A 10,335-nucleotide genomic window follows, 5' to 3' on the forward strand; every position below is an offset into this window, starting at 1 on the left:
GAGGGTTGTCTTTTGGTCTTGTTTATGGTTTCCTTTGCTGTGCAAAAGCTTTTAAGTTTCATTAGGTCCCATGTGTTTATTTTTGTCTTTATTTCCATTTCTCTAGGAGGTGGGTCAAAAAGGATCTTGCTGTGATTTATGTCATAGAGTGTTCTGCCTATGTTTTCCTCTAAGAGTTTGATAGTGTCTGGCCTTACATTTAGGTCTTTAATCCATTTTGAGCTTATTTTTGTGTATGGTGTTAGGGAATGATCTAATCTCATACTTTTACATATCCCTATCCAGTTTTCCCAGCACCACTTATTGAAGAGACTGTCCTTTCTCCACTGTACATTCCTGCCTCCTTTATCAAAGATAAGGTGCCCATATGTCCGTGGGTTTATCTCTGGGCTTTCTATCCTGTTCCATTGATCTATCTTTCTGTTTTTGTGCCAGTACCATACTGTCTTGATTACTGTAGCTTTGTAGTATAGTCTGAAGTCAGGGAGCCTGATTCCTCCAGCTCCATTTTTCGTTCTCAAGATTGCTTTGGCTATTCGGGGTCTTTTGTGTTTCCATACAAATTGTGAAATTTTTTGTTCTAGTTCTGTGAAAAATGCCAGTGGTAGTTTGATAGGGATTGCATTGAACCTGTAGATTGCTTTGGGTAGTAGAGTCATTTTCACAATGTTGATTCTTCCAATCCAAGAACATGGTACATCTCTCCATCTATTTGTATCATCTTTAATTTCTTTCATCAGTGTCTTATAATTTTCTGCATACAGGTCTTTTGTCTCCTTAGGTAGGTTTATTCCTAGATATTTTATTCTTTTTGTTGCAATGGTAAATGGGAGTGTTTCCTTGATTTCTCTTTCAGATTTTTCATCATCAGTATATAGGAATGCCAGAGATTTCTGTGCATTAATTTTGTATCCTGCAACTTGACCAAATTCATTGATTAAGTCTAGTAGTTTTCTGGTAGCATCTTTAGGATTCTCTATGTATAGTATCATGTCATCTGCAAACAGTGACAGCTTTACTTCTTCTTTTCCGATTTGGATTCCTTTTATTTCCTTTTCTTCTCTGATTGCTGTGGCTAAAACTTCCAAAACTAGGTTGAATAAGAGTGGTGAGAGTGGGCAACCTTGTCTTGTTCCTGATCTTAGTGGAAATGATTGCAGTTTTTCACCATTGAGGACGATGCTGGCTGTGGGTTTGTCATATATGGCCTTTATTATGTTGAGGAAAGTTCCCTCTATGCCTACTTTCTGCAGGGTTTTTATCATAAATGGGTGTTGAATTTTGTCGAAAGCTTTCTCTGCATCTATTGAGATGATCATATGGTTTTTCTCCTTCAGTTTGTTAATATGGTGTATCACGTTGATTGATTTGCGTATATTGAAGAATCCTTGCATTCCTGGAATAAACCCCACTTGATCATGGTGTATGATCCTTTTAATGTGCTGTTGGATTCTGTTTGCTAGGATTTTGTTGAGGATTTTTGCATCTATGTTCATCAGTGATATTGGCCTGTAGTTTTCTTTCTTTGTGACATCCTTGCCTGGTTTTGGTATCAAGGTGATGGTGGCCTCGTAGAATGAGTTTGGGAGTGTTCCTCCCTCTGCTATATTTTGGAAGAGTTTCAGAAGGACAGGTGTTAGCTCTTCTCTAAATGCTTGATAGAATTCGCCTGTGAAGCCATCTGGTCCTGGGCTTTTGTTTGTTGGAAGATTTTTTATCACAGTTTCAATTTCAGTGCTTGTGATTGGTCTGTTCATATTTTCTATTTCTTCCTGATTCAGTCTCGGCAGGTTGTGCATTTCTAAGAATTTGTCCATTTCTTCCAGGTTGTCCATTTTATTGGCATAGAGTTGCTTATAGTAATCTCTCATGATCTTTTTTATTTCTGTAGTGTCAGTTGTTACTTCTCCTTTGTCATTTCTAATTCTATTGATTTGAGTCTTCTCCCTTTTTTTCTTGATGAGTCTGGCTAATGGTTTATCAATTTTGTTTATCTTCTCAAAGAACCAGCTTTTAGTTTTATTGATCTTTGCTATCGTTTCCTTCATTTCTTTTTCATTTATTTCTGATCTGATTTTTATGATTTCTTTCCTTCTGCTAACTTTGGGATGTTTTTGTTCTTCTTTCTCTAATTGCTTTAGGTGCAAGGTTAGGTTGTTTATTCGAGATGTTTCCTGTTTCTTAAGGTGGGATTGTATTGCTATAAACTTCCCTCTTAGAACTGCTTTTGCTGCATCCCATAGGTTTTGGGTCGTCGTGTCTCCATTGTCATTTGTTTCTAGGTATTTTTTAATTTCCTCTTTGATTTCTTCAGTGATCACTTCGTTATTAAGTAGTGTATTGTTTAGCCTCCATGTGTTTGTATTTTTTACAGCTCTTTTCCTGTAATTGATATCTAGTCTCATAGCATTGTGGTCGGAAAAGATACTTGATACAATTTCAATTTTCTTAAATTTACCAAGGCTTGATTTGTGACCCAAGATATGATCTATCCTGGAGAATGTTCCATGAGCACTTGAGAAAAATGTGTATTCTGTTGTTTTTGGATGGAATGTCCTATAAATATCAATTAAGTCCATCTTGTTTAATGTATCATTTAAAGCTTGTGTTTCCTTATTTATTTTCATTTTGGATGATCTGTCCATTGGTGAAAGTGGGGTGTTAAAGTCCCCTACTATGAGTGTGTTACTGTCGATTTCTCCTTTTATGGCTGTTAGTATTTGCCTTATGTATTGAGGTGCTCCTATGTTGGGTGCATAAATATTTACAATTGTTATATCTTCTTCTTGGATCGATCCCTTGATCATTATGTAGTGTCCTTCTTTGTCTCTTCTAGTAGTCCTTATTTTAAAGTCTATTTTGTCTGATATGAGAATTGCTACTCCAGCTTTCTTTTGGTTTCCATTTGCATGGAATATCTTTTTCCATCCCCTTACTTTCAGTCTGTATGTGTCTCTAGGTCTGAAGTGGGTCTCTTGTAGACAGCATATAGATGGGTCTTGTTTTTGTATCCATTCAGCCACTCTGTGTCTTTTGGTGGGAGCATTTAGTCCATTTACATTTAAGGTAATTATCGATATGTATGTTCCTATTCCCATTTTCTTAATTGTTTTGGGTTCATTATTGTAGGTCTTTTCCTTCTGTTGTGTTTCTTGCCTAGAGAAGTTCCTTTAGCATTTGTTGTAAAGCTGGTTTGGTGGTGCTGAACTCTCTCAGCTTTTGCTTGTCTGTAAACGTTTTAATTTCTCCATCAAATCTGAATGAGATCCTTGCTGGGTAGAGTAATCTTGGTTGCAGGTTTTTCTCCTTCATCACTTTAAGTATGTCCTGCCACTCCCTTCTGGCTTGTAGAGTTTCTGCTGAGAGATCAGCTGTTATCCTGATGGGGATTCCCTTGTGTGTTATTTGTTGTTTTTGCCTTGCTGCTTTTAATATGATTTCTTTGTGTTTAATTTTTGACAGTTTGATTAATATGTGTCTTGGCGTATTTCTCCTTGGATTTATTCTGTATGGGACTCTCTGTGCCTCCTGAACTTGATTAACTATTTCCTTTCCCATATTAGGGAAGTTTTCAACTATAATCTCTTCAAATATTTTCTCAGTCCCTTTCTTTTTCTCTTCTTCTTCTGGAACCCCTATAATTCGAATGTTGGTGCGTTTAATGTTGTCCCAGAGGTCTCTGAGACTGTCCTCTGTTCTTTTCATTCTTTTTTCTTTATTTTGCTCTGCAGCAGTTATTTCCACTATTTTATCTTCCACCTCACTTATCCGTTCTTCTGCCTCAGTTATTCTGCTATTGATCCCATCTAGAGTATTTTTTATTTCATGTATTGTGTTTTTAATCGATGCTTGATTCATCTTTAGTTCTTCTAGGTCCTTGTTAACTGTTTCTTGCATTTTGTCTATTCTATTTCCGAGATTTTGTATCTGGGAAATAGAATCTTGGATCATCTTTACCATCATTATTCTGAATTCTTTTTCAGGTAGAGTGCCTATTACCTCTTCATTTGTTAGGTCTGGTGGGTTTTTATCTTGCTCCTTCTCCTGCTGTGTGTTTTTCTGTCTTCTCATTTTGCTTATGTTACTGTGTTTGGGGTCTCCTTTTTGCAGGCTGCAGGTTCGTAGTTCCTGTTGTTTTTGGTGTCTGTCCCCAGTGGCTAAGGTTGGTTTAGTGGGTTGTGTAGGCTTCCTGGTGGAGGGGACTAGTGCCTGTGTTCTGGTGGATGAGGCTGGATCTTGTCTTTCTGGTGGGCAGGTCCACGTCTGGTGGTGTGTTTTGGGGTGTCTGTGGCCTTTTTATGATTTTAGGCCACCTCTCTGCTAATGGGTGGCGTTGTGTTCCTGTCTTGCTAGTTGTTTGGCTTAGGGTGTCCAGCACTGTAGCCTGCTGGTCGTTGAGTGAAGCTGGGTGCTGGTGTTGAGATGGAGATCTCTGGAAGATTTTCGCCGTTTGATATTATGTGGAGCTGGGAGGTCTCTTGTGGACCAGTGTCCTGAAGTTGGCTCTCCCACCTCAGAGGCACAGCACTGACTCCTGGCTCCTCAATTTGGGATGATGTGTTGTCTATTCATGTATTCCACAGATGCAGGGTACATCAAGTTGATTGTGGAGCTTTAATCCGCTGCTTCTGAGGCTGCTGGGAGAGGTTTCCCTTTCTCTTCTTTGTTCTCACAGCTCCTAGGTCTCAGCTTTGGATTTGCCCCCGCCTCTGCGTGTAGGTCGCCGGAGGGCGTCTGTTCTTCGCTCAGATAGGACAGGGTTAAAGGAGCAGCCTCTTCGGGGACTCTGGCTCACTCAGGCCAGGAGGGAGGGAGGGGCACGGAGTGCGGGGCGAGCCTGCAGCGGCAGAGGTCGGCGTGACGTTGCACCAGCCCGAGGCGCACCGTGCGTTCTCCCAGGGAAGCCGCCCCTGGATCCCGGGACTCCGGCAGTGGCGGGCTGCACAGGCTCCCGGAAGGGCGGTGTGGGCAGTGACCTGCGCTCGCACACAGGCTTCTTGGCGGCGGCAGCAGCAGCCCCAGCGTCCCACGCCTGTCACTGGGCTCCGCGCTTTCAGTCGCGACTCGCGCCCGTCCGTGGAGCCCCTTTAAGCAGCGCTCTTAATCCCCTCTCCTCGCGCACCAGGAAACCAAGAGGGAAGAAAAAGTCTCTTGCCTCTTCGGCAGCTCTAGAGTTTTCCCGGACTCCCTCCCGGCTAGCTGTGGCACATTAGCCCCCTTCAGGCTGAGTTCTCGCCACCAGCCCCAGTCCTCTCCCTGCGCTCTGACCGAAGCCCAAGCCTCAGCTTCCAGCACTGCGTGCCCCGGCGGGCGAGCAGACAAGCCTCTCGGGCTGGTGAGTGCCGCTCGGCACCGATCCTCTGTGCGGGAATCTCTCCGCTTTGCCCTACCCAGGTATGTGGGGAGTTTCTTGCCTTTTGGGAGGTCTGGGGTCTTCTGCCAGCGTTCAGTAGGTGTTCTGTAGGAGTTGTTCCACGTGTAGCTGTATTTCTGGTGTATCCGTGGGGAGGAAGGTGATCTCCGCGTCTTACTCTTCCGCCATCTTACCCGGAAGTCTGGATCTTATATTTTAAATAAGTGTATGTATAATAACTTCATAGAAGAGCACCCGTTTTCTTAGCATTCTATGTTCAAAATCAGAAGCAGTTGGAAAATCAACCATGGACTTTATTTTGTAGATTTCCCATCTGAGCGCACCACAATGGATAAAAAGGAGGAGCAAACTGTCTGACATGCTATTTATCCAGCTATAAAATTATCATAATTAGAGAAAGTGAGATATTTTGGTATTTGAAAGAGCTTATTAGTTCTTTGAATAATATTTATAAACAAATATTTGCATTTAAAATATATATAATTATATGAAGCATAATCGAAGAAACTAGTTTTAGGGTTGTAAATTAATGGTTATTTATAGTTGCCATGAAATTGATAGGGATTTTAGATATTCAAAAAAGTGTCTGCTTATAAATGAGTCATATTCATTCCCTTGGGGACACAAGAATTATTTAAGGCTTCTCACAGATGTTCCAGGATCAATTTACATAGAGTGTGAAAAACTAGTGACATATATATGAACTATATGGAAGGTGAATCCATTTTTATACCTGAAAATTCAATCAATGTTCAGCACCACCAAGAGTACAGGAGATATTCTATATTTGCCTATGACAGTCCAGGTGCGGTCCCTCACAAATCTAGAAATCCTTAATGTTAAGACAACCCACAAGTTCTGTAGATAAAGATTTTCAATATTTTCTCATACTTTTACATTTAATTTTTTAAATTAATAGACTTTAATTTTAAAGCAGTTTTAGAGTTACAGAAAAAATGAGCAGAGGAAAAAAAAAAGAGTTCCCATACACAGCTTCTGCATCTTGCCCAGTTCCCCTTGTTATTAACATCTTGTCTTAAAGGGGTACATTTGTTACAATTGATGAATGAATATTGATATATTATTGTTAACTAAAGTTCACAGTTTACATTTTGGTTCATTCTTTGCATTGTACAGTATACGTTCCCACAGATGTCACACATCTATCATTAACACCACATAGAATAGTTTCACTGCCCTAAAAACCCCCTGAGCTCCATCTAGTCATCACGCCCCCACTCTCTGAACTCCCAGCAACCACTGATCTTTTTACTGTGACTGTATTTTTGCCTTTTCTAGAAAGTCATATAGTGAGAACCGTGCAGATTGGTGTCTTTAGCTTAGCAATATGCTTTTAAAATTTCTGCATGTCATTCTGTGGCTTGATATTTCATTTATTTTTACTGTTGAATGATAATCCCATTGTAAGGATGTACCATAGTTTGTTTGCCCCTTCACCTATCCAAGGACATCTTGGTTGCCTTCTGTTTTTGGCCTTATAACATCGTGAATAAATACTGAATAAACTTCCATAAATATTTGTATGCAGATTTGTGTGTGGACATATGTTTTCAACTCATTTGGATAAACATTTAGGTGAGTGATTGCTGGATTGTAAAGTAAGACTATATTTAGCTTTGTAAGAAATTGCTGAGCTGTCTTCCAAAATGACTGTGACACTTTGCATTCCCAAGAGCAATGAACGGAGGTAGCTGTTGCTCCACATTCTTGCCAGCATTTAGAACTGCATTTGCTTTAGATTTCAACATATAGTAGGTATGATAGGTATGTAATGGTATCTCATTGTTATTTATTTTGCAGTTCTCTAATGACATATAATGCTGAGCACTTTTTCAGGTACTTATTTGCCATCTGTATATCTTTGATGAAGTGTCTGTTCAAATCTTTCTCCCACTTTTAAATTGGGTTGTTCATTTTCTTATTGTTCAGTTTTGAGAGTTTTTTGTATATTTAGAAGTCCTTTATCAAATATGTGTGTTTTAAATATTTTCTCCCAGTATGTAGTTTGTCTTTTTACTCCCTATGAGTTGCTTTCGCAGTGCGGACTTTTAAAATTTTAATGAAGTTCAAGATATCCATTTACTTCATGAATTATGCTTTCTGTGTTGTATCTAAAAAGTCATCACTGAATCCAAGGTTATGTAAATTTGCTCTTATATTGTTTTCTGGAAATTGTATAATTTTAAATTATACATTTAGGCTTATGAACTATTTTGAATTAATTTCTCCAAGGAGGTGTAAGGTTGGGGTCCAGACTGAGTTTTTGGTATGGGGATGTCCAGTTTTTCCAGCATTCTTTGTTAAAAAGAATAACTTTTCTTCATTGAAAATTGTCTTTGCTCCTTTGTCAAAGATCAGCTCACTGTATTTGTGTGGGTCTATTTCTAGGCTCTCTCTTCTGCTTCATTGATCTATTGCCTATTCTTTCACCAATGCTGCACTTTCATGGTTATTGTACCTTTATGGTAGTTCTTGAAGTTAGATAGTGTTAAGTCATTTGACTTTGTCCTTCTTCAATATTGTGTTGGTTGAGTTTTTTGCCTTTTCATAAACTTTAGAATTAGTTGGTTGATATACACAAAATAACTTGCTGCAATTTTAATTGGGATTATGTTGAATCTATAGATCAACTTGGCAAGAACTGACGGCTCAACAATACTGAGTCTTCTTATCCAAGAACAGGGAATATCTCCCCATTTATTTAGATCATCTTTGATTTCTTCCAGCAGAGTTTTGTAGTTTTCCTCAGGTAGATCTTGTACATATTTTGTTAAATTTATACCTTCTTTCATTTTTTGGACACTATTGTAAATGATGTGGTTTTAATTTCCAATTCCAATTGCTTGTTACTGGTGTACAGTAAAGCAATTGACTTTTGCATATTAGACTTTTATCTTGGCACCTTTCTATATTTTCTCCATAGACAAGCATGTCACCTGTGAACAAAGACAGTTTTATTTCTTCCTTCCTAATCTGTATACCTGTTATTTTCTTTTCTTGTTTTATTGCATTAGCTAAACCTTCCAGTATGATGTTGAGTAAGAGTGGTAAGAGAGGGCACCCTTGCCTTGTTTCCCATCTCAAAGGAAAAGCATTCACATCTCACTGTTAAGTATGTTTGCTGTAGGTTTATTTATCTATTCTTTATCAAGCTGAAGAAGGATAGGCCCTTGGCTTCATTGATTTTCTCTGTTGATTCCCTATTCTCATTTCATTGATTCCTATGCTATTTTTTTTTACTATTTCCTTTCTTTTGCTTAGTTTAGATTTAATCTGCTTCTTTTTCTAGTTTCCTAAGGTAGAAGCTTAGCTTATTGATATTAGATTTCTTCTTTTCTAACGTATGCATTTGATCCTATAAATCTCCCTCTAAGTACTGCTTTGACTGCATCTCACAAATTTGATAACTTGTATTTTTGTTTTCATTTAGCCCAAAGTATTTTAAACTTTCTCTTGAGAATTTTTCTTTGACTCACATGTTATTTATAAATATGCTTTGTAATCTTCAAATATTTTGGTATTTTCTAGTTATCTTTCTGTTATTGATTTCTATTTTAATGCATTGTGGTATGAGAACATGTGTTGCATGATTTCTATTTTTTCGAACATTTTATGGTTTGTTTTATAGACAGAATGTAGTATTTCCTGCTGAATATCCATGTGAGCTTGAGAAAAATGTTTATTCTACTGTCATTGAAGTATCCTACAGATGTCGATTAGGTACTTTTGAGTAATGATGCTGTTCAGTTCAACTACATCCTTACTGATTTTCTGCCTGCTGGACCTGTCAATTACTGATAGAGAGGTATTACAGTCTCCAACTCTAATAGTGAATTTGTCTGTTTCTCTGTACAACCCTATCAGTTTTGCCTGATGTGTTTTTTTAAGCATCTTTATTGGACTATAATTGCTTTACAATGGTGTGTTAGTTTCTGCTGTATAACAAAGTGAATCAGCTATATGTATACATATATCCCCATATCTCCTCCTTCTGTGTCTCCCTCCCACCCTCCCTATCCCACCCCTCTAGGTGGTCACAAAGCACCGAGCTGATTTCCCTGCGCTATGCGGCTGCTTCCCGCTAGCTATCTATTTTACATTTGGTAGTGTGTATGTGTCCATGTCACGCTCTCACTTCATCCCAGCTTACCCTTCCCCCTCCCCATGTCATCAAGTCCATTCTCTACGTCTGCAGCTTTATTCCTGTCCTGCCCCTAGGTTCATCAGAACCTTTTTTTTTTTAGATTCCATATATATGTGTTAGCATATGGTATTTGTTTTTCTCTTTCTGACTTCACTGATTACACATTTGTTATACCTTTGTAGTTGTCCCACAGTTCTTGGATATTCTGCTCCTTTTTTTTCATTTTATCTTTGCTTTTCTGTTTGGAAAGTTTTATTCACATGTCTTCAAGCTCACTCATTTTTCCTTAATTGTGTCCAACCTACTAATGAATACCTCAAAGACGTCCTTTATTTCTGTTATACAGTTTTTGATTTCTAGCATTTCCTTTTGGTTTTTTCTTAAGAGTTTCCACCTCTTTTGTATATTACCCATCTGTTCTAGCATGTTGCCCACTTTTTCTATTAGAACCCTTGGTATTTGAATCATAGTTCTTTTAAATTCCTGCTCTGATAATTCCAGCATCCGTATCTGAGCCTGGTTGCTTTGTTTCTTCAGATTGTTTTATTTTGACTTTCATCATGCCTTACAATTTTTTTTTGAAAGCTGGACATGACATATTGGGTGAACTGAGGAAAATGGGCATCTAGTGTTAGGTTTTATGTTTGTTTAGCTAAGAATTAGGTTGCATTTACTGTTTACTATAGCTTTAGGTTATCAGAGCTTAAAATTTCCACTGGTGTCCTTGTTTTTGTCTTCCCTATTATTTTTGTGTTTCCTTAGAGACTTGTTAAATAAGATCTTAGACAGGCAGTTC

Source organism: Mesoplodon mirus (assembly GCF_964341445.2).
Source record: "Mesoplodon mirus genome assembly, chromosome: 14".
NCBI lineage: Eukaryota > Metazoa > Chordata > Mammalia > Artiodactyla > Ziphiidae > Mesoplodon > Mesoplodon mirus.